This window comes from Eubalaena glacialis, chromosome 4 (assembly GCF_028564815.1).
Source record: "Eubalaena glacialis isolate mEubGla1 chromosome 4, mEubGla1.1.hap2.+ XY, whole genome shotgun sequence".
In the NCBI taxonomy this organism is placed as follows: Eukaryota; Metazoa; Chordata; class Mammalia; order Artiodactyla; family Balaenidae; genus Eubalaena; species Eubalaena glacialis.
Genome location: NC_083719.1, coordinates 70,055,972 through 70,079,063, shown reverse-complemented (window position 1 = coordinate 70,079,063; position 23,092 = coordinate 70,055,972).

Sequence of the window (23,092 nt, the reverse complement as noted above, 5' to 3'; positions counted from 1 at the left end):
AGTCATATTCTATCGAGTTGATGACTCATACAATGAAAATGAAGATCCATAATCCTTAGTAGATTGTAAAACTTTACTGTCTGTATAAGATCACAGATGAGATCTTGAGCCCCATGGCTCCTGTGGATTAGTGTTCCCCTGTGTATACAGCCTACTTAGGCAGAGAGCTAAGCAATTGATCTGAAATTTGATATAATTCATACATCAAATTCTAAGTCCTCTGGTTATCTAATGTATTCTAAAGCCAAGAAGTGCTCGAATATATCGACAAAACTTTTATAGATAGTAGTAATTTTTAAAGATAGTAGTAGAGCGCTTACATATACAACTAGAATTATCATCTATTAGTACCCATATTCTACTTCTACTCAGAAATTTTAACCATAAGTTTTAACTATGTTCATACACTAGAACAGTATGTCTTTATAAATCTTCTGAAGGTTTCAAAACTGCTGGTCCTTTTGCCCAAGTTTTATCAGTTATCTTTGGATTACTCAAAGTTTGCCTTCTAGTACTTTCCTCAAAAGCAATTTATTTGGACAGTATTTCCTAAGCTCTTGCATATTCAAAACTATTTTGCCATAGCCTTTGTACTTGAAATAAACTTGATTGGAAATAAAATCATGGGCTTTGAACATTGTTTCCTTGGATAAGTGTAAGGTTTTTTTAGACAGTCTTTAAAGTCCAGTAATTCTACTGATGTCCCTGTGTGGATTATTCTGGGACAGTTTTTATCTGCTAAAAGTTTGCCCCTTCAACTTGAAATTTTAAGTGGTTTTGTTTGTTTCAAGAAAGTATAGTTTTAAGTAATTGTATTATCCTATTGTTTTAGTTTCCTTTTTCTGGGACTCCAATTATGCATTTTTTGGATCTCCTTTGTGTGATTTATATATCTATCATTTTTTTCCTATAATCATTTTTTAATTCTACTTAATTTCATTCACTTTCCTTTTTGCATTTCTATCTTCCCTTAATGTACTTCTGTACTCTTAGTGATCAGTGTATTTCTCAAAGTTTTATTGGATGCCGATATATTGTTCACAATTAAGAGTTAAGACATAATCAGTATGCAGATGATTCCAAAATATGTATCTCTGGCATTAACTCTCCCTCAGTCTCTTAATTTGTATATCCATTTGCCTGCTTGACTTCTTTACTTGATATATAGTTGATCTCTCACATTTAACCAAATCCTAGAATTTCTCCAGAAAACTCTTCCTTCCCAGTCTCTCCCAGATCAATGCATGAGGCCAGATCCATGCAATTGCTCAAGCCAACAATTTTTTCTTTCTTTTTCTTCATCTCTCACATCCAATCTGTCATCATGTCCAGTTGGTTCAATTCAAAATACATCCCCAAAGAGTCCACCTCCTTCATCTCCAGTGTTAGACAGAGCCATTATCATCTCTCATCTGCGTAACCTCAGTGACTTCCTGATTTGCTGTTTCATGCTCTTTTACTCTTAGAATATATCCAAAATGGTCTTTTGAAAATATAAAGTAGACCATGTCACAACCCTACTTAAATCTGTGCTTTGGCATCCCATTGCTCTTGGAAAAAATCAAACCCCTTCTCATGGAGCCTACAAGGCCCTAAATAATCTGCCTAGCTATCTTAGAACTTTCCCTCTTGTCTGTTGGGCTCCAGTCCAATTCATCTTCCTCCAAGTTTATTCTTACCTTAAAGCCTTTGCACTTGCTATACCCTCTGTCTGGAATTCTCTACCCCAAGACTATCCTAATGCTGGTTATTTTATGTCATTTATGCTTCAACCAAAATTGTCACATCCTCAATGAGGCTTTTTCTGACCATCCAATTAAATTTTTGATTCTCTCCCCCCATAAGTCATCCCTTCATAGAACCCTGTTTTATTGTTTTCATGGCATTTACCACTATTTACCACAAAAATTGTCTTTTTATTTTCTCTCTCCCCCTACTGTCACATGATTTCCATGAGAGTAAGGACCTTGTATGTCTTCCTCATCAGTGTCTTCAGTACCAAGAAAAGGACTTGACGTATTCGTACTAATTGAATAGACATTCAATAAGTAGTTGTTGATATGGTTGACTGAATGAATGAATAAATGATTCCAAACAAGTGCATTGCATTCTTTCCATGCTTACTTGAATTTCACCTAGATTATTTAAGTGCCTTATTGTGTTCTAAAGAAATTCATCTTTATGATAAAAAGCAGAGTCTAATTCAACAGCTATTCCTATAAAAATCATAGGAATCAGGAAAGCAATCTAATTAGTTTGTTTAGGATCCTTGTGCCCCCTACTTATCCATTAGAATAACCCAGATAACTTTTCTTTCATAATAACAGTCTTATTCAATTTTTCATTGTACAAGAGACATAGGATCCCAAATAAAAGAAAGCTTTTTGACAATCTCAAGTGAAATGAAAGAAATGAAGTTTTTTTTTCTTTTATTCCACAAAGAAAGAGAACTAATGCATGAATCTCCAGTATTCTTAGCCTTGGGTGCCAAAAGGGCCAAGATGGCTGGGTGGAGTGACAATTACTCTGCAAATGGGTCTGCATTGAGATCTGTGCTCCCTAAACCTGACTGAAGGAAATAAAGCAAGAAAAAGGCAGATTAAGAGAGCATCAAGGTGGCCCAACAGCTTGAGTTACTCTCACATCTCAGAAACTTTCATTAAGATTTACATCATGATGCTGACCTAAGTGGCAAAGCAATTTTTTCATAGCTGACCAAAAAAGCTAATACTCTCCAGTTGGGTCAGGTAACCTTTTTCTTGCTCACAGCAAGTAATGGAGTTTGCCTCATGTGAGTGAGACTGACCAATGGACATACATCACTGCATTCCTGCGAAGCAAGTTCCCCATGTGATAAATCTGCACTCCAATTATTAAGGTTTTTTAAAAGCCCTTTCTCATTTTAGTCATTTCTCTTAGTGAGCCTAAGAAAGGCTATAGGCACACTTTTTAAAAAAATGCATAGGCTGACATTAAAATGCCCAGCACCTGATTTTCAAAAGCACCTGAAATAAAAATGACCCAGTACCTCAGGAACCAAGTTCCTAAAATAAAAGTAAAAAACAAAACACACACACACATATACAATATTAAAGAGATTTAAGTGGTGTCAGAAATTAGAATGAATGTTGTTTTATGCAATTGATTTCAGAAAAACTGATTTTTATAAGTTAGAACAATCACAGAGAGGAAAGACAACAAAAAGAAACAAAGTGACTGTCTTAACAGTGCCAAAGCAAGAAAACATAGTAATCATAGGGTAAATTAGTGAATGACACTAATGCTATTGAATGAGGTCGGGGCTATAACCATCTCAGCCAGAGAGAGATCACAGGTTGAGTCCCTCCACTCTCACCCTGGCCTTGTCAGGGAGTTTCCTTTTCCTAACAACGACCAACTGGTTCTTTCCACCCACTGTTAACACTTACGGTGTCTCCACGTGAATGTAAAAAAAAAAAAAAAAAGTTTTCTTTCCTCAGTAAAGAAGGTTTAGAGGAGTGTATTATTTCTCTTGCAATGATGACAGCAAACTTATTTCATATAAATTACACAAATCAAATAATTGAATCTAAGGTAAAAGAAAATGGAAACTAAGAGCCACATCATTAAGATATAATAATTTGTTATAAAATAGTCATTTCTCTTGCTTTCATGGTAGTGATATTCTTTGTGGCAGTTTTGAGACTTACTTGTCCCAGTATCTTCATTTTTATAGAAAAGGTGACTACACGGAAACATTGTCATAGACATTAATGGCTTTATGTTCTTAATAATTTGTAGTTTTGGGATGTAACATTTTTCCAATGAGAAATGATATTAGAAAAGTCAGATACTGAAAACTACAAAAAGTGTTTAGAAATCTGTCTTTTAAATAATTACCGCAAATATATTGCAGTATTTCAAGAGGAATCATACCACATTTTAGAAAGCAACTGCAGGTTTTAAAATTCCTCATATGTTGATGTTCCATCAATACCACACTCCTTTACTATGTTCATTGTTAAATATCAAATGTAAATTTTTACATAGCTGTAGTGTTTCATTTTTGTGTAATTCTTCAAATTATATATGTTATCTAGAACTGTGCTTCTCAAACCTTAATATGCATATAAACCACATGGGATCCTGTTAAAATGCAGTTTATGTTTCAGGGCCTGAGATTCTGCATTTCTAACAATCTCATAGGATGCCAATCTTGTTGGTCTGTGGACCACACAGAAAGGCCATAATATTCTTTCAATATTGTAAAGCATTCTTTAAAGAAAAATTAGTATTTTATCTTAGAACTTGTAGCTTTTAAAAATAAAATGTATATATTAAGCTGCTAAATTTTTTTTATTTTGTGTATTTTATTTCATGAACATATATCAGAAAAGCACCAAACTATATACAGTTTTTTAAATTGAAGTACAGTTGATTTACAATGTTGTGTTAGTTTCAGATGTACAGCACAGTGATTCAGTTATATATATATTTACTATACATATATATACTATATATAGAATATATATGTTCGATACTATATATATATAGAATATATATATGTTCTTTCTTCAGATTCTTTTCCATTATAGGTTATTATAAAATATTGGATATAGTTTCCTGTGCTATACAGTAGGTCCTTGTTGGTTATCTATTTTATATATAGTAGTATGTATATGTTAATCCCAACCTCCTAATTTATTCCTTCCCCCCCCTTCCCCTTTGGTAACCATAAGTTTGTTTTCTATGTCTGTGATTCTCTTTCTGGGTCGTAAATAAGTTCATTTGTATCTCTCTCTCTCTTTTTTTTTTTTTAAAAGATTCCACATATAAGTGATATCATATGATATTTGTCTTTCTGTCTGGCTTTCTTCACTTAGTATGATAATCTCTAGGTCCATCCATGTTGCTGCAAATGGCATTATTTCAGTCTTTTTTTATGGCTGAGTAATATTCTATTATGTGGATATGGATATAAATATAGATATAGATATATCACATCTTCTTTATCTATTCATCTGTCAATGGATATTTAGGTTGCTTCCATGTCTTGGCTATTGTAAATAGTGCTGCAGTGAACATTGGGGTGCATGTATCTTTTTGAATTATAGTTTTCTCTGGATATATGCCTAGGAGTGGGATTGAAGGATCATATGGTAACTATTTTTAGTTGGTTTTTTTTCTTTTTTTATAAATTTATTTATTTATTTTTGGCTGCGTTGGGTCTTTGTTGCTGTGCATGGGCTTTCTCTAGTTGTGGTGAATGGGGGCTACTCTTCGTTGCAGTGCACGGGATTCTCATTGCAGTGGCTTCTCTTGTTGCGGAGCACAGGCTCTAGGCGCATGGGCTCAGTAGTTGTGGCACATGGGCTCTAGAGCTCAGGCTCAGTAGTTGTGGTGCATGGGCTTAGTTGCTCTACGGCATGTGGGATCTTCCTGGACCAGGGATCGAACCCTTGTCCCCTGCATTGGCAGGTGGATTCTTAACCACTGTGCCACCAGGGAAGCCCCTATTTTTAGTTTTTTACCTCCATACTCTTCTCCGTAGTGGCTGTACCAGTTTACATTCCCACCAACAGTGTAGAAGTGTTCTTTTTTTCCACACCCTCTCCAGCATTTATTATTTGTAGACTTTTTGATGATGACCATTCTGACCAGAGGGAGGTGATATCTCACTGTAGTTTTAATTTGCATTTCTCTAATAATTAGCGATGTTGAGCATTTTTTCAACCATCTGTTGGCCATCTGTATGTCTTTGGAGAAATGTCTATTTAGGTCTTCTGCCCATTTTTTGATTGCGTGGTTTGTTTTCTTGTTATTGAGTTGTATGAGCTGTTTGTGTATTTTGGAAATTAATCCCTTGTCGGTCATATCATTTGCAAATATTTTTTTCTCATTCTGTAGGTTGTCTTTTCATTTTGTTTATGGTTTCCTTTGCTGTGCAAAAGTTTTTGTTAAAGACCTAAATGTAAGACTGGATACTATAAAACCCCTAGAGGAAAACATAGGCAGAACATTCTTTGACATAAATTGCAGGAATATCTTTTTGGATCCATCTCTTAGAGTAATAGAAATAAAAATAAAAATAAACGAATGGGACCTAATTAAGCTGCTAAATTTTAACCAAGTCAATTTTTTATACTGATGAAATTCCCATATTAAAAATAAACAATTTCTATAATACAACTAGCTAAGCATTTTACAATCCTTGATTTATATCTATTTAATATCTACTTTGTGGATTATTAATGGTAAATGTATATAGATTACATAGTGATTCATGCCATAATGGAGGTACTTATGAATTTTAAATGGGAACTTAGTCAACAAATGTCAGATAATATAAACTGAAATACAAAATGTCAAATTAGCCAGTACACTTATATGAAAAATGTTTCTTCGATTTTTGTTTTAAGATACCAATCAGAATATCATTGGGAAAAGGAGCAGAAACTCCGTATTGAAGTGTTGTTATATCAAAAATTCTTTCAATTACTGTGTGTTCCTCCAGAAAAAAATACAAATATCAATCCTATTAGAACAAGATACTTTATTTTCATTTGTCATAAAATTATCGTAATACGCTGAATTTGTTAGAATAATACACTCTACTGCCATCTGCTGTAAGATTGTCATAACTAATATACAAATAGCTTATAGGTGGAGACAACAAAGTCATAAGACAAGTACAAACATTTTCTAACTAGTAAAGACATGTACCAGGTATCCAGTGCGCCCTTAGGCATGGCTCCTTGTGTGGTATGCAACCTAAACAAACGTCCCTGGGAGTTGGCCTCCACTCCTCTGATCTGAGAAGGATCTGAAGGCTAGTCCTTAAATGGTCTTGGACCATTAAAAGAGGAATTGATGAGTCCTCATGACACAGCATCAGGAAGGACCTTTGCAGACCTTCTTAGCACAGACAGGATACAGCATTCATGTGAATGGAGCCTGGAGGGTCTGCAGGGTCTGACTTGGCTACCACGTGACTTACCTGGTGCTGGGTGGCCTTGCTCAGGCAGCGAATGGACTCTCATTTCTGACTCAATAACCACTTTCAGTAGCCTTTCAAAAATTCAGTCATACAGTGACATCTCCATTCTGTCAGGAGAGGTATAAGCAGCTATCACAGAATACAACTGCATCTCTTTTTCCCTTAAAATTACACCACAGCTATTGAAAGGTAAATGACAAGAATGCAATGCTTCTCTCTGCTGTCTGGTTCCTGTTGCCCATGGTGACTTTGCCTGGATAAGAGCCTGGACGTGGAGGTGGGAACCCTCCTGTTATTTTAATATTTCACAATCTTATTCCATACGGATTCATAAACTGTAATAAGAAGTGTATGGTTAATATAGTACACATGTTTGCTCCATTTAAGAGATAACGCTTCAAGCTAAATTACTTTTGTGATAACTGTGCTAAACATAGTAACTGCTGGAAACATTTTTGATAAATACTAAAGAGAGACATCCGTCATCTTCTATTTCTGTCCTTTGATGGATATTTTTAAGAAAGTAATCATATAAATCTGACAGAAAAAAAATGTTTAAAAGTTGTTATCCAAAAAAGAAAAAAGTTGTATCAAAAAGATGTCTGGCAACATGGTGGGCTAAACTGATACAAATAAAATTTTTCTCATTACAAACTCATAGGTAGGCTGGACACATAACCATAAACCAGAAATTTTAAGTGCATAGTAAAGTTCAAAATGAAAACCCAGGAAATCCCGGGGTATCAGAAAGAAGAGAGAAATAAAACTAGAGCCCAGACTTCGCAGGTTCATGGACGTTTCCAACCAGTTACAGGCCCTGCACAGTGAGGACCAGGGTGCCAATGACCATATAGAGGTGGATATGCGACCAAAAGCTATAAGGAATGAGTGATTTCATGCATAGTCATTCTGTACACTACAGATCCCACATCTGTTTCTTCTGGCCGAAGCCCTCTCAGAGCCTCCCCTTCTCTTATCCTTTCCCTCCCAGGACAGTTGAGTACTAGAGCCATTAGGTGGTCTACATTTGTTGGGTATGGGAGGCAGAGGCCCAATCTGGAGAAGAATCAAAGCCCAAATGAGATGAAGTGGGGATCTGCATGGGGTGGGAAATTGGCCCAGAGTGAGTTTCAGGGCCCAGGTGAGGTGAGGAGGGCTTCTGTATAGTAGTGCAAAGCAGCTCAGGGGATTGAAACAAGAGTTGGGTTAAGGAGGGCATCCAAGGAGGATGTCAGAGCCAGTGGGATGAGGTGGGCATGTGCATGGGACACAGGTTACTTACAAGGGGAATGATGAAATAAATACAAATAACCAAATACCTTACTGTCAGAAAAAGGAATCACAAATATGAAAAGGGTTAAAATTATATTGAACCCTGTGCTGTTGATGTGAAATCAGATATCAGTGAACTACTGGCTTTCAAATATAAAAATAGAGATAGACATAAATATAGATATACAGGTGTGTATGTACATTATATATACACATATTCCTTAGCTCTCTCCACTTAGAAGCCTTGGAACTAGTGAAAACCCCCCAAAGCAATGAGCATAGGTAACATCAGATCTTGGTTTTGAAAATCATTATTCATTTAAGGGAACCCAGGCTCCTAAGAGAAATGTCTGTTTCCAGGGCTGGGACAGGAAAGTACAGATGTGTCTGAAACATTCTGTTGTGCTGGGAAGCAATGAAGTATTCAAAGAGTAAAGGGGTCATGTCAAAAGAGACACAGGAGTCAGCTTTAAGGAGCTCCAAATGCCAAACCTTGGACAATATAGCACCAAATAAATATGACACTAATGGATTATAGCTTACTGAATATAATAGGAAACCATAGTCCATTCTGATGAATGAATAAATTGAAAGCTTTTGTGAAAAAAATATATATACAGCTTCACAAGGCACCTCCCCCAAGTACTTATTAATTACAGAGTTTAAAAAAGTAACTTGAAAATGATGATCCCAGCAAATAGCATCTCAAGGGATGAAAGGGAACATCAGTAGTAACAAGATAAATCAAGATTTGTGCACCACCTTATAGGAAGCAATGATGAGAACGCAGCATCACTTTTGTGATGCTTTGCCAAAGATGTAAAAACGGAATCAAATCATGAGGAAATGTCAGACAAAACCAAACCGAGTGACATTCTTCTAGTGACATTCTACAATGCTTCTGTAATCTTCGAAAGTGTTAAGGTCATGAAAGCCGAGGAAAGACTGAGGAAATAGTCCAGACCGAAGGAGGCAAGACAGCTAAATGCAACTTGTGAAACCTGATTGGAGTCTGAGGATTATAAGTAAAGTATCAGTGTTAACGTCTTAATATTGATCGTAGTACTGTGGTTATATTGGAGAATGGATTTGTTTGCAGAAAATATACACTAAAGTATTTGGAGTCCCAAGGTGGCAAATAATTCTCAAATGATTTAGGGGAGAAGTTATTTTTTATTGCATTTGAAACTTTTCCGTAAGTTTGAGGTTGTTTCAAAATAAAAAAAGACATTTTTTTAAAATGTCGATGTTGTATCTGTATAAACAGTGATAAATCCAAAGATATTTGTATAGCCTAAAATTGTGAGCTATGAAGAATAATATAAGATAATTTAGAGCACATTTCTGCTAGGCATGATTCTAATTACTTTTTACATATGTCAACTAATTAAATTTCACAACACTGTGAACATTATAAAAAGCAAACCTGAGGCACATAAAGGTTACATAATTTGCCCAAAAGTATACCAAAAGTAAGTGGCAAAGCTGGTATTATATTTATATAAAATATATCTTCTCTAACCATATAGAAATGTAATTGGTTCAGAGTAATTTTTCTCTGGATTTTGCTTTAATACTATCTTTATTCACATAAAACTCTCTTCATCCTTATAAAATATTATATCAAGCTTCAGATATGGGGTGATTTTCCAGAATTAAGGTGGGTTGTTCCAATGTGAGTGACAGAAAACTCCCTGCTCAGTCAACGAGTGCACACAGCAGGCGCAATCACAGCATAATTAATTAAAGAGCTCGTTTCAGCACAGCTGAGTCAGTAGAGCCCCCTTTCCCCTTTCCGCCTTCCATGTGTGCATGGTATGATCACAATTGGCAGCAAGGGTAGAGCTTAGGCAGAGGATAAAACCTAAGAGATGTTCTCTCAAGACGATGGGTGATCTTTATGGGGAGAGACACACAACTGGTATTGGGGACAGCAATAATAAAAAAAAATAGCTAAGACCTCCAATGACACTGAAGAAAAAAAGAAAATCAGATCCACTTGGATGTCGAATATTCTAAAGCTACTCACATCCAGAATAAAGTCCCATTTACTTCTGCAGTTAGGAAGACCACTAGCCTGCCTACTCCACACACATTCTCAGGAAATCATGCCTGTCAATACAGAACAAGCCACTAACCCTCTTCCACCCACCTACCCACCCCCCAAAAACTTAATGACATTGGAGAAGAAAACTTACTTAAATGCAAAGAAAATGCATACTAATCTTTCATTCATAAACACTCTGACAAACAGTATCAACATTAAAAAAAAAACATTAGCAAGAAAAAGGAAGATCAAGATGCACATGTGGATCACTATTCAGAGATGGCCAATAGAAAAGTGGACGGTGAATATGCACAGCCAATTAAAGAAGGGAAAACCTGAATTGCTAATAAATATGTAAAAAGATGTTCAAATAGAGGAAGAAAAAGCTCATCCTTGGTATGCATATGGTTCTGCGTAATATGCAGGCATCCCCTAGAAGTGCACAGCTGCAGCATTATAACACCACCCCAGGGTTACTTTGACAGACACTGATGAAGGGAAGTCCTTTCAGGAGGGCCACTTGAAGCTGTGTACCTAGGGGTTCATTTTGCCTAGAAAAGAGGATAGCTAGATATACAGATCTGTGCCAGTATATGAGCTGTAACTAACAGTTTAGATAGTTAGAGACAGTAGGAAAACTTTTGGAAAAATCTCTCTGAATGGGCACATAGTGTGAAGATATTTGTATCCCATGTGAGTGCTCACCAAATTATGACCTCATCAGAGGAATATTTTCACAATCAAGTGGAAGATTACCCAATCTGAGGACGTCAGTCACATCAATTTCCAGCCACTTAATTGCTCAATGGGCTCGTGAAGAAAGTGGCCATGGCAGCAGGTAGAGAGAGAGATTATATAGGGGTGAAGCAGTGTGATTTCCACTCACTAAGACCGATCTGGCTACAGCCAACTGCTGAGTACCCAATCTTCCAAAAGCACAGACCAACACTGAGCCCCTGATACGGCTCCATTCTGGGGAAAAAAACCCCAAAAACCCAAAAAACCCAGCCAGCTATTTGGTAGCAGGTTGATTAAATTGGATTCCTTCCATTATGAAAGGAGCAGTGCTTGGTTCTTACTGAAACAGACACTGTAACAGTACATTTGCCTTCTCTGTCTGCAATACTTTTGCCAGAACTACTGTCTGTGGACTTAAAAGAATGCCTCATCCACCAACATAGAATTTTTCATGGCCTCATCTCTGACCAAGGAGATGACCCTCCTATCATCTGTCATAAGATATGTTAATGGTAGTTAACTTTATACCTCTGTCGACTGAAAAATACAAAACAAAACAGAACATGCAACCTAAAAGTTGAGAGTTATGTTTTATTCGGCGGGAATTTTTAGGACTTCAAGCCTGGGAGGCAGCATCTCAAGTAACCCTGAGAGAACTGCTCCAAGGAGGCAAGGGGGGAGTTTTGTAACAAAGGGCAGGTAGTTGGAACATCAAAAGATTACTGTTAATTAAAGAAAACCAGATATCCCAAGTTAAAGAATTTAGCCCTTTTCTATGTATGGGAAGATACAAGAGTCTGGGCTCACTGAAATCATTCCTTTGATATGCACCTCATTTCTCTGGGGCCACCATCCTGTGCTTTCTTATCCTGAGTCTCCTCAGGGCTCACCATAGGGAGTGGCTGCAGTCTGATGGCTGCTAGATGGCAGGTATTCTTTTCCTTCCTGAGTTCCCTCGGGGCTCACCAGCTCACCATTGGCAGTGGCTGCAATTGCAGATGACTGTGGCATCCTTTGTTTACTGATATGGCAGGAAATATCTCATTTCTCACCTCCATATTTAAGTTAAAGGATATCAAAGCAAGTGTGGGATTCAGCTAGATAAAGAACGAACATTAACCAAAGATAGATAGTTGAACGTGGTATCCTTTGCGGGGAGAGGGTTAGCATGTTTCATTTATACATGAGATGGTTGCTTCATCATGTGAGTTGGCGTTGTAAAGTGTAAACTTGGCTAAGCTAAACTGCATTTGTCAGTATTCAATTCCCTGAATAGTCCCAGCTAGAGCGGTCACAACAGACACCTGCATGAGAGCTAGAAGGCAGCATGTAAGGAATAGCCATGTTTTACTGTCTGAAGGTCACTGCACTTCAGACCTTGTTTGGAGCCCACCTAAATTTCACTGATCTGGTGCCTCACTTCATCAGCATGGCAGCAGCACAGCTCACAGTTCCTCCAGCTACAGCCAAATCATTCTTTCAGTTTCTCAAAGTTCTGGGCCAGCTACAAATGTGGCTCTTCAGCGAAACTATAGCTTCCCCAGCATGTTATCCATGGAAGTGGGGTTGAAGGCTTTGAGATGGAGAGAGTCCAGTGGGAGTTCTGCTGGTGATGGAGGCAGGTTTCAGCTTGTTCCTCCTGGTTTCCGGTTGTTGCTTCCCCCTGTCACTTCACTCCCTCTTCTCCTCTAGTAGCCTGTCATGTGTCCTCTGGCTCGTGACCAGACACAAGAAACGGCCACACTAAGGCTGTTTTTACCAGTTCTCACAATTTCTTAAAGTCAAATCCCTATAATGATCCCTTATTCTACATTATTCCCAGTGGTTCTGCTTCTGTGATAGAACCCTGACTTACGGAAGAGATTATTTTGCTACTTATTGACCTGGAAAGAAAAAAAAAAAATTTGATTTCTAGAGTTACTAAATCTTGTCTCCCTAGGTAAAAGAGAGAATGCGAGACAATAATAGGCAAACCTTTACATCTTTAAGTGTGATTTAGTGGGAAATATGCATTAAGAGAAGTGTTTTATTCCGGGTTCCTGAGAAAGCAAAGACTGAGACAAAGAGGGAAGTGCTAATCTTTTATTTGGGAAGTCCTTGCAGGACTGCAAGGATGAGAAAAAAGGAAAGTGCAGCAAGGAAGTATGAGAAGCATTGTAAACTGAAACATTACAGTGCTGAATACTGCCTCACAAGACGACAGAGAAACTAGCAAGTCACGTGGCAGGTGCACTAGCAAACACACAGACTTCTCTAGAGAGGCTGCAAGGAGAAGCCGTGCCTTGAGTCCTCTGTGGGAGAGGGGATGGAGGGCAATGGACCTGCAGGGCCCCCCCCATCTCCTGCTTCCCAGTAATCAACATTCAACACACAGACTGCTACTGCCTCCTCACTCTCAGCTTTCATTATTGGCCCCCTTCAGCAGTTGCTCCAGATGCCTGACCCCGTACTAAGTGTGATAGTCGCAGGAGAATCCAGGAATTCTCTGCGTGCATCATGGAAGGCAAGGGTGAGGAAACAGCACTCCCCAGCAATGCGACCAGTTGCATCTTCAGAAGGAAAAAGGCATCTTTTTCCCTCAGAAAAGGGGAATCTGAGGGGGCCAGTAAGCCTTGTTTCTGATAAATAAGTCAAAGAAAGATAGTTAAGGCCGGTGATTCTGAGGAACAGCCGTGGGCAAGCCCAGCGAGAAGGTCCCCTGACTCTGTGGGCAGAGTTGGAAGCGGGAGCTAATTAAATGTCTGAGCATGTCATGCTTGATGAAAAACACTAAAGCATGCCTATATAAGTCTGGATCAAGGCAAGGATGGACACTAGGATAACAATATAATATTTCTCTGCAGAAACTAGTCGATGTATTTATAAAAGGGGAAGAAATTATCAGTACAAAAATTGGAAATGGTAGTGTGTCACTGTTCGTAGATAATATAATTGTATCTTGGGAAATATAATAGAACTACTTGTATTATTACAAGAGATTTCAGGGAGATTGATGGATACATAATAAATTTTTGGCTTTTATGTGGTGAGAACATTTACGATCTACTCTTTTACAACTTTCAAGTATACAGTATCGTTAATTGTAATCACCATACAGAGGGTTTTTTTGAGGTATAGTTGATATCAACATTATATTAGTTTCAAGGGTACAACATAATGATTCAATATTTGTATATATTGCAAAATGATCACCACAATAAGTCTAGTTAACATACATCATCATATATAGTTACAGAATGTTTTTTTTTCTTGTGATGAGAACTGTTAAGATTTATCTCTTAGCAACTTTCAAATATGCAATACAGTATTATTAACTATAATCACCATGCTGTGCATAACATCCCATGACTTATTTATTTCATAACTGGAAGTTTATATCTTTGGACCCCTTCACCCATTTCGCCCACCCCATGTGCCCTGCCTCTGGTAACCACCAATCTGTTCTCTGCATCTGTAAGCTTGGTTTGTTGTTGTTCTCTGTTTTTTGGTTCTACATAGAAGTGAGATCATAATGTATTTGTCTTTCTTTGTCTGACTTATTTCACTTAGACTAAGTCCCTCAAGGTCCATCCATGTTGTCACAAGTGGCAAGATTTCATTCTTTTTTTAATGACTGAATAATATTCCATTATAAAAAATATATATATATATATATATATACACACACCATATATTTTATCTATTCATCTGTTGATAGGTTGTTTCCATAACTTAGCTATTGAGAATAATGCTGCAATAAATATGGAGGGGGGGGTGCATATACATGTTCAAGTTAGTGTTTTCATTTTCTTCCAATAAATACCCAGAAGTGAAATTGCTAGATCATATGGTAGTTCTGTTTTTAATTTTTTGAGAAACTTCCATATTGTTTTCCATAGTGGCTGCACCAATTTATATTCCTACAAACAGTATACAAGTTTTCCCTTTTCTCCACATCCTTGCCAACACTTGTTAGTTCTTGTCTTTTGGATAACAGCCATTCAAACAGGTGTGAGGTGATATCTTATTGTAGTTTTGATTTGAATTTCCCTGATGGTGGGTGATTTTGAATATCTTTTCATCTTTTCATGTACCTGTTGGCCATCTGTATATTTTCTTTGGAAAAAAATGTCTGTTCAGGTCCTCTGCCCATTTTCTAATGTTTTTTAGTTTTGCTATTGAATTATATGAGATTTTATACATTTTTGGATATTAACCTCCTATCAGGTATATGATTTAAAAATATTTTCTCCCATTCAGTAGGTTGCCTCTTCATTTTGTTGATGGTTTCCTTTGCGATGCAGAAGATTTTTAGTTTGATGTAGTCCCACTTGTTTGTTTTTGCTTTTGTTGCCCTTGCTTTTGGTGTCAAACCCCCCAAATTAATTACCAATACCAATGCCAAGCTGCTCACCACCTATGTTTTCTTCTAGGAGTTTTATGGTTTACATTCAAGTCTTTAATCCATTTTGAGTTAATTTTTGTGTATGATGTAAGATGGTGATTCATTTTTAGTATTTTGCGTGTGACTGTCCAATTTTCCCTACACCATGTATTGAAGAGGCTATCCTTTTCCCATTGTATATTCTTGGCTCCTTTGTCATAAAGGAGATTGACTATAAATTGATAAACTATAAATTGATTGACTATACAAGTGTTGGTTTATTTCTGGGCTCTCTACTCTCTTTGATCTATGTATCTGTGTTTATGCCAATACCACACTGTTTTGATTACTATAGTTTTGTAATATAGTTTGAAATCAGGGAATGTGATGCTTTCAGCTTTGTTCTTTTTTCTCAAGATTGCTTTGTCTATTTGAGGTTTTTGTGGTTACATACAAATTTTAGGATTGTTTGTTGTATTTCTGTGAAAAGTACCATTGGAATTTTGACAGGGATTGTTTTGATCTGTATATTGCTTTGGGTAGTATGGACATTTTAACAATATTAATTCACCCAATCCATGAGCATGGAATATCATTCCACTTTTTTGTGTCTTCTTCAATTTTTTTCATCATTGTCTTATGGTTTTCAATTTACAAGTCTTTCACCTCCTTCTTTGGTTAAATTTATTCCTACGTATTTTTTTTTTTTTTGATGCAATTGTAAATGGACTGTTTTCTTAATTTCTATTTCTGATAGTTTGTTATCAGTGTATAGAAATGTAACAGATTTTTGTATATTGATTTTGTATTCTGAAACTTTACTGAATTCATTTGTTTGTTCTAACAGGTTTTTGATGGAGTCTTTAGAGTTTTCTATATCTAATATGTCGTCTGCAAATAGTGACAATTTTACTCCTTCCCTTCCAATTTGGATGCCTTTTATTTCCTTTTTTCTTGCCTAATTGCTCTGGCTAAGTCTTCTAATACTATGTTGAATAAAAGTGGCAAGAGTGGGCATCCTTGCCTTGTTCCTGATCTTAGACAAAAAGCTTTCAGCTTTTCACTATGATATTTGCTGTGGGCTTGTCATATGTGGACTTTATTATGTTGAGGTATGTTCCCTATGTAATCACTTTATTGAGAGTTTTTACCATAAACAGATATTGAATTTCGTCAAATGCTTTTTCTGCGTCTATTGAGATGATCATGATTTTTATCCCTCATTTTGTTAATGTGGTATATCACACTGATGGTTTTGTGGATGTCAAACCACCCTTGCGTCCCTGGAATAAATCCCACTTATCATATGTATGATCTTTATAATGTATTATTGAATTTGGTTTGCTAATATTTTGTTGAGGATTTTTACATCTATGTTCATCAGGGATATTGGCATATAATTTTCTTTCCTTGTGACATCCTTGTCTGGTTTTGGTATCAGGGTAATGTTGGCCTTGTAAAATGAGTTTGGAAGTGTTCCTTCTTCTACTTTTTGGAAGAGTATGAAAAGGACTGGCATTAATTCTTTGAATGTTTGGTAGAATTCACCAGTGAAGCCATCTGGTCCTGGACTTTTGTTTGTTGGGAGGTTTTTGATTACTGAGTCAATCTCCTCACTAGTAATCAGTCTGTTCAGATTTTCAGGTTCTTCATGATTCAGTCTTGGTAGGTTTATGTTTCTAGGAATTTATCCGTATCTTTTAGGTTGTCATATTTGTTGGCATATAATTGTTCATAGTAGTCTCTTATGATTCTTTGTATTTCTATGGTATCAGTTATAATGGGTCCTCTTTCATTTCTGATTTTATTTGTGTCCTCCCTTTTTTCTTGGTGAATCTAGCTAAAGGTTTTTCAATTTTGTTTATCTTTCCAAAGAACCAGCTGTTAGCTTCATTGATCTTTTCTATTGTCTTTTTAGTCTCTATATCATTTAGTTCTTTTTTTAAAAATTTATTGATTGATTGATTGATTTTGGGCTGCATTGGGTCTTCGTTGCTGCGCATGGGCTTTTCTCTAGTTGTGACAAGTGGGGGCTACTCTTCGTTGCGGTGCGCGGGCTTCTTATTGCGGTGGCTTCTCTTGTTGTGGAGCACAGGCTCTAGGTGCGCGGGCTTCAGTAGTTGTGACATGCGGGCTCAGTAGTTGTGGCTCACAGGCTCTAGAGTGCAGGCTCAGTAGTTGTGGTGCACGGGCTTAGTTGCTCCACAGCATGTGGGATCTTCCCGGACCAGGGCTCGAACCTGTGTCACCTGCATTGGCAGGCGGATTCTTAACCACTGCACCACCAGGGAAATCCTATTTCATTTATTTCTGCACTGATCTTTGTTATTTCCTTTTTTTCTACTAACTTTGGGCTTCATTTGTTCCTTTTCTAGTTGCTTGAAGTATAAAGTTAGGTTGTTTATTTGACATTTTTCTTGTTTCTTGAGGTAGGAATTTATGACTATGAATTTTTCTCTTAGAACTGCTTTAGCTGCATATTGGCTTTTATTTATACAAAAAAAGAGCCATATTGTATAGGTTGGAGCTACAATATGAATTGAGCAATAGCTCTATAAAGAAAACTTTAAAAGACTGCTACAGTTAAGAAAATAATATGTGGACAAAGAGAACAGCATTACATAATCCTGAATAGGAAGATTCAATGTCACAACATTACCAACTCTTACTAAGGTAATTTATAAACATATTACAATCCTAATAAAAATTAAAAATGAGATGTTTTTAGCAAGACAGACTTATTCAAAAGTTTTTTCATGTGGAAAAGTAAACAAGCAAGAATAGCCAGAGAAACTGTGAGAAAAAGATAGTAATAAAGGTGGACCAACTCTACTAAGCATTAAATTATATTATAAAACTATATAAGTAAAAAATAATACAGTACTGGTTCATGCATAGAAGACAACATTTTAAAATTCCAGAAATAGACTCAAATATATATATATGAGAATTTAATATATGATAAAATTTGAATTACAAATCAGTTTTGAAAAGATTATAATTCAATAAACAATGTTAGAGAAAATGTTAGGGAAACTCCATACCCCACATGAAAATAATTACCAGTTGGATCACATGTTTAAATGTAAAAAGAAAAATTAAAAAGAAAATGGAAACTGTTAAAGTAGTAGAACGTGTACTATTCTTGATCATCACAGAATGAAGTCCATCTATGATGGAAAGCTGACATAGAGACCAGAAAGCCACCTTCTTGCCTTAAGATGGGATGAACTCAATGTAATTTATGCTCCAGGGATTCCATGGCACAGACTGAAGCTTGATTCCAGTCCAGACCATTCTGCCCTACTTCTCTCACTGTACTTTTCCTGAAAGCACTTCCTATTAAACCGTATGAACAAGAATGCCTATCTCAGGATATCCTTCCAGGGAACCAGATCTAAAACACTTGTGAGTACATTGTCTGTTAGGAAATTTAATTTAAAACAAATGTTAAAATAAAACCTACATTCTGAGCCCTGGCTATAGGTTAATTTTACTGCTGAGCATATCATGCTTTATTTACTTTATTCTTTGAGATCCAACTTAAGCCTCATGAATTGCCTCATAAAAGCAAGCCAGTTAGTCTTAAAACATGCCTCAAGCACAGTCAAGTTCTGGTCCACAAGACTTTATTAATGTGATCAGCTACTAACATTTGAGGAGAAACTCCAAAATTGTGGGAGTTCCTTTTCTTGGTATAAAGAGTAAGAGACTGGTGGGAGGGGAAGAATTGATTCCATTATTCTGTTTGTTCTAATGTCTGGTATTTGAGACCATGGAACAGTGAGATTGAAGACTAAAACCTGGAGACTTCCATGCTATGAGACTGCACTGCCAGACCACACGATCTTTTTTGTGTTCCCATTCTGCTCCCCAGCCCCTGCTTTCTCAGCAAAATTATCATGTGAAAATTTTGACCAGAGAGGATTACATTTGCATGTGGGGCTCCACTAGATTTAAAGCCAGCATGCCAGCCCATAGTTTTGTCAAAATTTTGACTGATTTCACCTCATCCCAGCAAAGACTGACCTTTCATAGCAATTTCACTTCTCTGCCTGTTCAACCCTAACCTCAGCAGCTGGTCCCAAGTATAAAAGCATCCTCCATCCCTTGATCCTAGGAAGGGTTCTTTTGGTGTTCTTTCTATCTATACTCTTCAGTGGTTTTAAAGAAGAGGCTGTATATTAGGTTTATCTGACAGTTTCTAGCAGGACTAAAATTTGTTCATGTCTTTCTGCTTTCTAATAAGAGGTGGAACCCCACTGCACCTCAAATTATTTCCAATATTATTCTGGAAGTTCTTACAATACAGTAAAATATAAAACAAAAATAAGAAATATCGTAGTGGAAAAGAGGAAGCAAAGTATTATTTGCACATCATTGGAATGTATATAAGAAAATAAGAAAGTCACTTAAAAATTAGAATTAATTGAATTCAAAACTAGTTGGAAGATAAAATACATATATAAAAATAAATGATTTTCCCACAGAACACAAATAACATGAAAAAAAATAGAGTAAAATCTTATCAAAAACAACTACTGCCACAAGAAATAAACACCTAAGAATTAACTTAAAAAATGAGTAGGATATTTATGAAGAAAACCTTACAAACTATGTTAGAGATTTGAATAAATGAAAAGGCATACCTCTTTCCTAGATAGGAAAACTGAATATTGTTTTAAAAATTACAGTTTTTGAGAATTATTTTATAGGTTTAATGCAATTTCAATAAAAACTAAGGGTGCTTATAATTTTAAATTAGGATTTCAAGGAAGATCTCACTGAGAGGGTGACATTTGATCCAAGACTTAAAGGAGGTGAGAAGGGCAATCATGAGATCTGGGGAGGAACATTCCAGGCAGAGGAAACTGAGGCTTTGCGTTGTGCAGGAGGCTTGAGAGGTTCGAAGGAATGGAAAGAAAACCAGCACAGTTAGAAGGGAATGCATGAGGAATAGAGTCATAACAATAAATTGTAGGAATGAGATTAGAGAGGAAACGGGGTCAGATCATATAGGCCATTGTAAGGGCTTTGCTCTGAATGAAAAGACAAACCAGTGGAGGGTTTTAAGCTAAGGAGTGCAGGCACTGAGCTACATTTTAATAGAATCTTTAATTGCTGAGCTGAGAATAGCCCAGTAGGTGGCAAGAGTAGAAGGAAAATAAATTAAAAAACTATTACAAAATTAAAACTATTTTGAGTTTATTTTTGTATATGGTGTCAGAGAATGTTCTAATTTCATTCTTTACATGTAGCTGTCCAGCTTTCCCAGCACCACTTATTGAAGAGACTGTCTTTTCTCCATTTTATATTCTTGCCTCCTGCATCAAAGATTAATTGACCGTAGGTGTGTGGGTTTACTTCTGAGCTTTCTATCCTGTTCCACTGATCTATGTGTCTGCGTTTGTGCCAGTACCATACTGCTTTGACTACCATAGCTTTGTAGTATAGTCTGAAGTCTGGGAGCCTGATTCCTCCAGCTCTGTTTTTCTTAAGATTGCTTTGGGTATTTAGAGTCTTTTGTGTTTCCATACAAATTAAAAATTTTTTGTTCTAGTTCTGTGAAAAATGCTATTGGTAATTAATAGGGATTGCAACCTAAATGTCCATCGACAGATGAATGGATAAAGAAGATGTGGTGTACATATACAATGGTATTTTACTCAACCATAAAAACGAATGAAATAATGCCATTTGCAGCAACATGGATGGACCTAGAGATTATCATACTAAGTGAAGTAAGCCAGACAGAGAAAGACAAATATCATATGATATCACTTATATGGGGAGTCTAAAAAATGATACAAATGAACTTATATACAAAATAGAAATACACCCAGAGATATAGAAAACAAACTTATGGTTACCAAAGGGGAAAGAGGGGGAGGGATAAATTAGGAGTTTGCGATTAACATATATACACTACCATATATAAAATAAATAATCAACAAGGACTTACTGTATAGCACAGAGAACTATACTCAATATTTTGTAATAACCTATATGGGAAAAGAATCTGAAAAAGAATATGTGTGAGTGTGTGTGTGTGTATGTATATATTCAGTTTTATATAAATATATATATATAACTGAATCACTTTGCTGTACACCTGAAACTAACACAACATTGTAAATCAACTATACTTCAGGGGGGAGGGGCAAGATGGCGGAAGAGTAAGACGCGGAGATCACCTTCCTCCCCACAGATACATGAGAAATACATCTACACGTGGAACTGCTCCTACAGAACACCCACTGAACGCTGGCAGAAGACGTCAGACCTCCCAAAAGGCAAGAAAATCCCCACGTACTTGGGTAGGGCAAAAGAAAAAAGAAATAACAGAGACAAAAGAATAGGGACGGGACCTGCACCAGTGGGAGGGAGCTGTGAAGGAGGAAAGCTTTCCACACACTAGGAAGCCCCTTCGTGGGCAGAGACTGCGGGTAGCAGAGGGGGGAAGCTTCGGAGCCACGGAGGAGAGCGCAGCCACAGTGGTGCGGAGGGCAAAGCGGAGATTCCCGCACAGAGGAGCGGTGCCAACCAGCACTCACCAACCCGAGAGGCTTGTCTGCTCAGCCGCCGGGGCGGGCGGGGCCTGGGAGCTGGGGCTCGGGCTTCGGTGCTAGCCGGGAGGGAGTCCGGGGAAAAGACTGCGGCTGCCAAAGAGGCAAGAGAATTTTTCTTGCCTCTTTGTTTCGCGGCGCGCAAGGAGAGGGGACTCAGAGCGCCGCCTAAACGAGCTCCAGAGACGGGCGCGAGCCGCGGCTATCAGCGCGGATCCCACAGCAACAGGGACGCAGAGGGAAAAACGGAGAGATTCCCGCACAGAGGCTCGGCGCCGAGCAGCACTCACCAGCCCGAGAGGCTTGTCTGCTCACCCGCCGGGGCGGGCGGGGGCTGGGAGCTGAGGCGCGGGCTTCGGTCGGATCCCAGGGAGAGGACTGGGGTTGGCTGCGTGAACACAGCCTGAAGGGTCTAGCGCACCACAACTAGCCGGGAGGGTGCACGAGAAAAAGTCTGCAGCTGCCGAAGAGGCGGGAGACTTTTTCTTGCCTCTTTGTTTCGCGGCGTGCAAGGAGAGGGGATTCAGAGCGCCACTTAAACGAACTTCAGAGACGGGCGTGAGCCGCGGCTATCAGCGCGGACCCCAGAGACGGGCATGAGACGCTAAGGCTGCTGCTGCCGCCACCAAACAGCCTGTGGGCGAGCACAGGTCATTCTCCACACCGCCCCTCCCGGGAGCCTGTGCAGCCCGCCACGGCCAGGCTCCCGTAATCCGGGGACAACTTCCCCGGGAGAGCGCACAGCGCACCTCAGGCTGCTGCAACGTCACGCCGGCTTCTGCCGCCGCAGGCTCGCCCCGCCTCCTCCGTACCGCTCCCTCCCCCCGGCCTGACTGAGCCAGAGCCCCCGAATCAGCTGCTCCTTTAACCCCGTTCTGTCTGGGCGGGGAACAGACGCCCTCAGGGGACCTACATGCAGAGGCGGGTCCAAATCCAAAGCTGAACCCCGGGAGCTGTGCGAACAAAGAAGAGAAAGGGAAATCTCTCCCAGCAGCCTCAGAAGCAGCGGATTAAAGCTCCACAAACAACTTGATGTGCCTGCATCTGTTGAATACCTGAATAGACAACGAATCATCCCAAATTTAGGAGATGGACTTTGGGAGCAGGATATATTAACTTTTCCCCTTTTC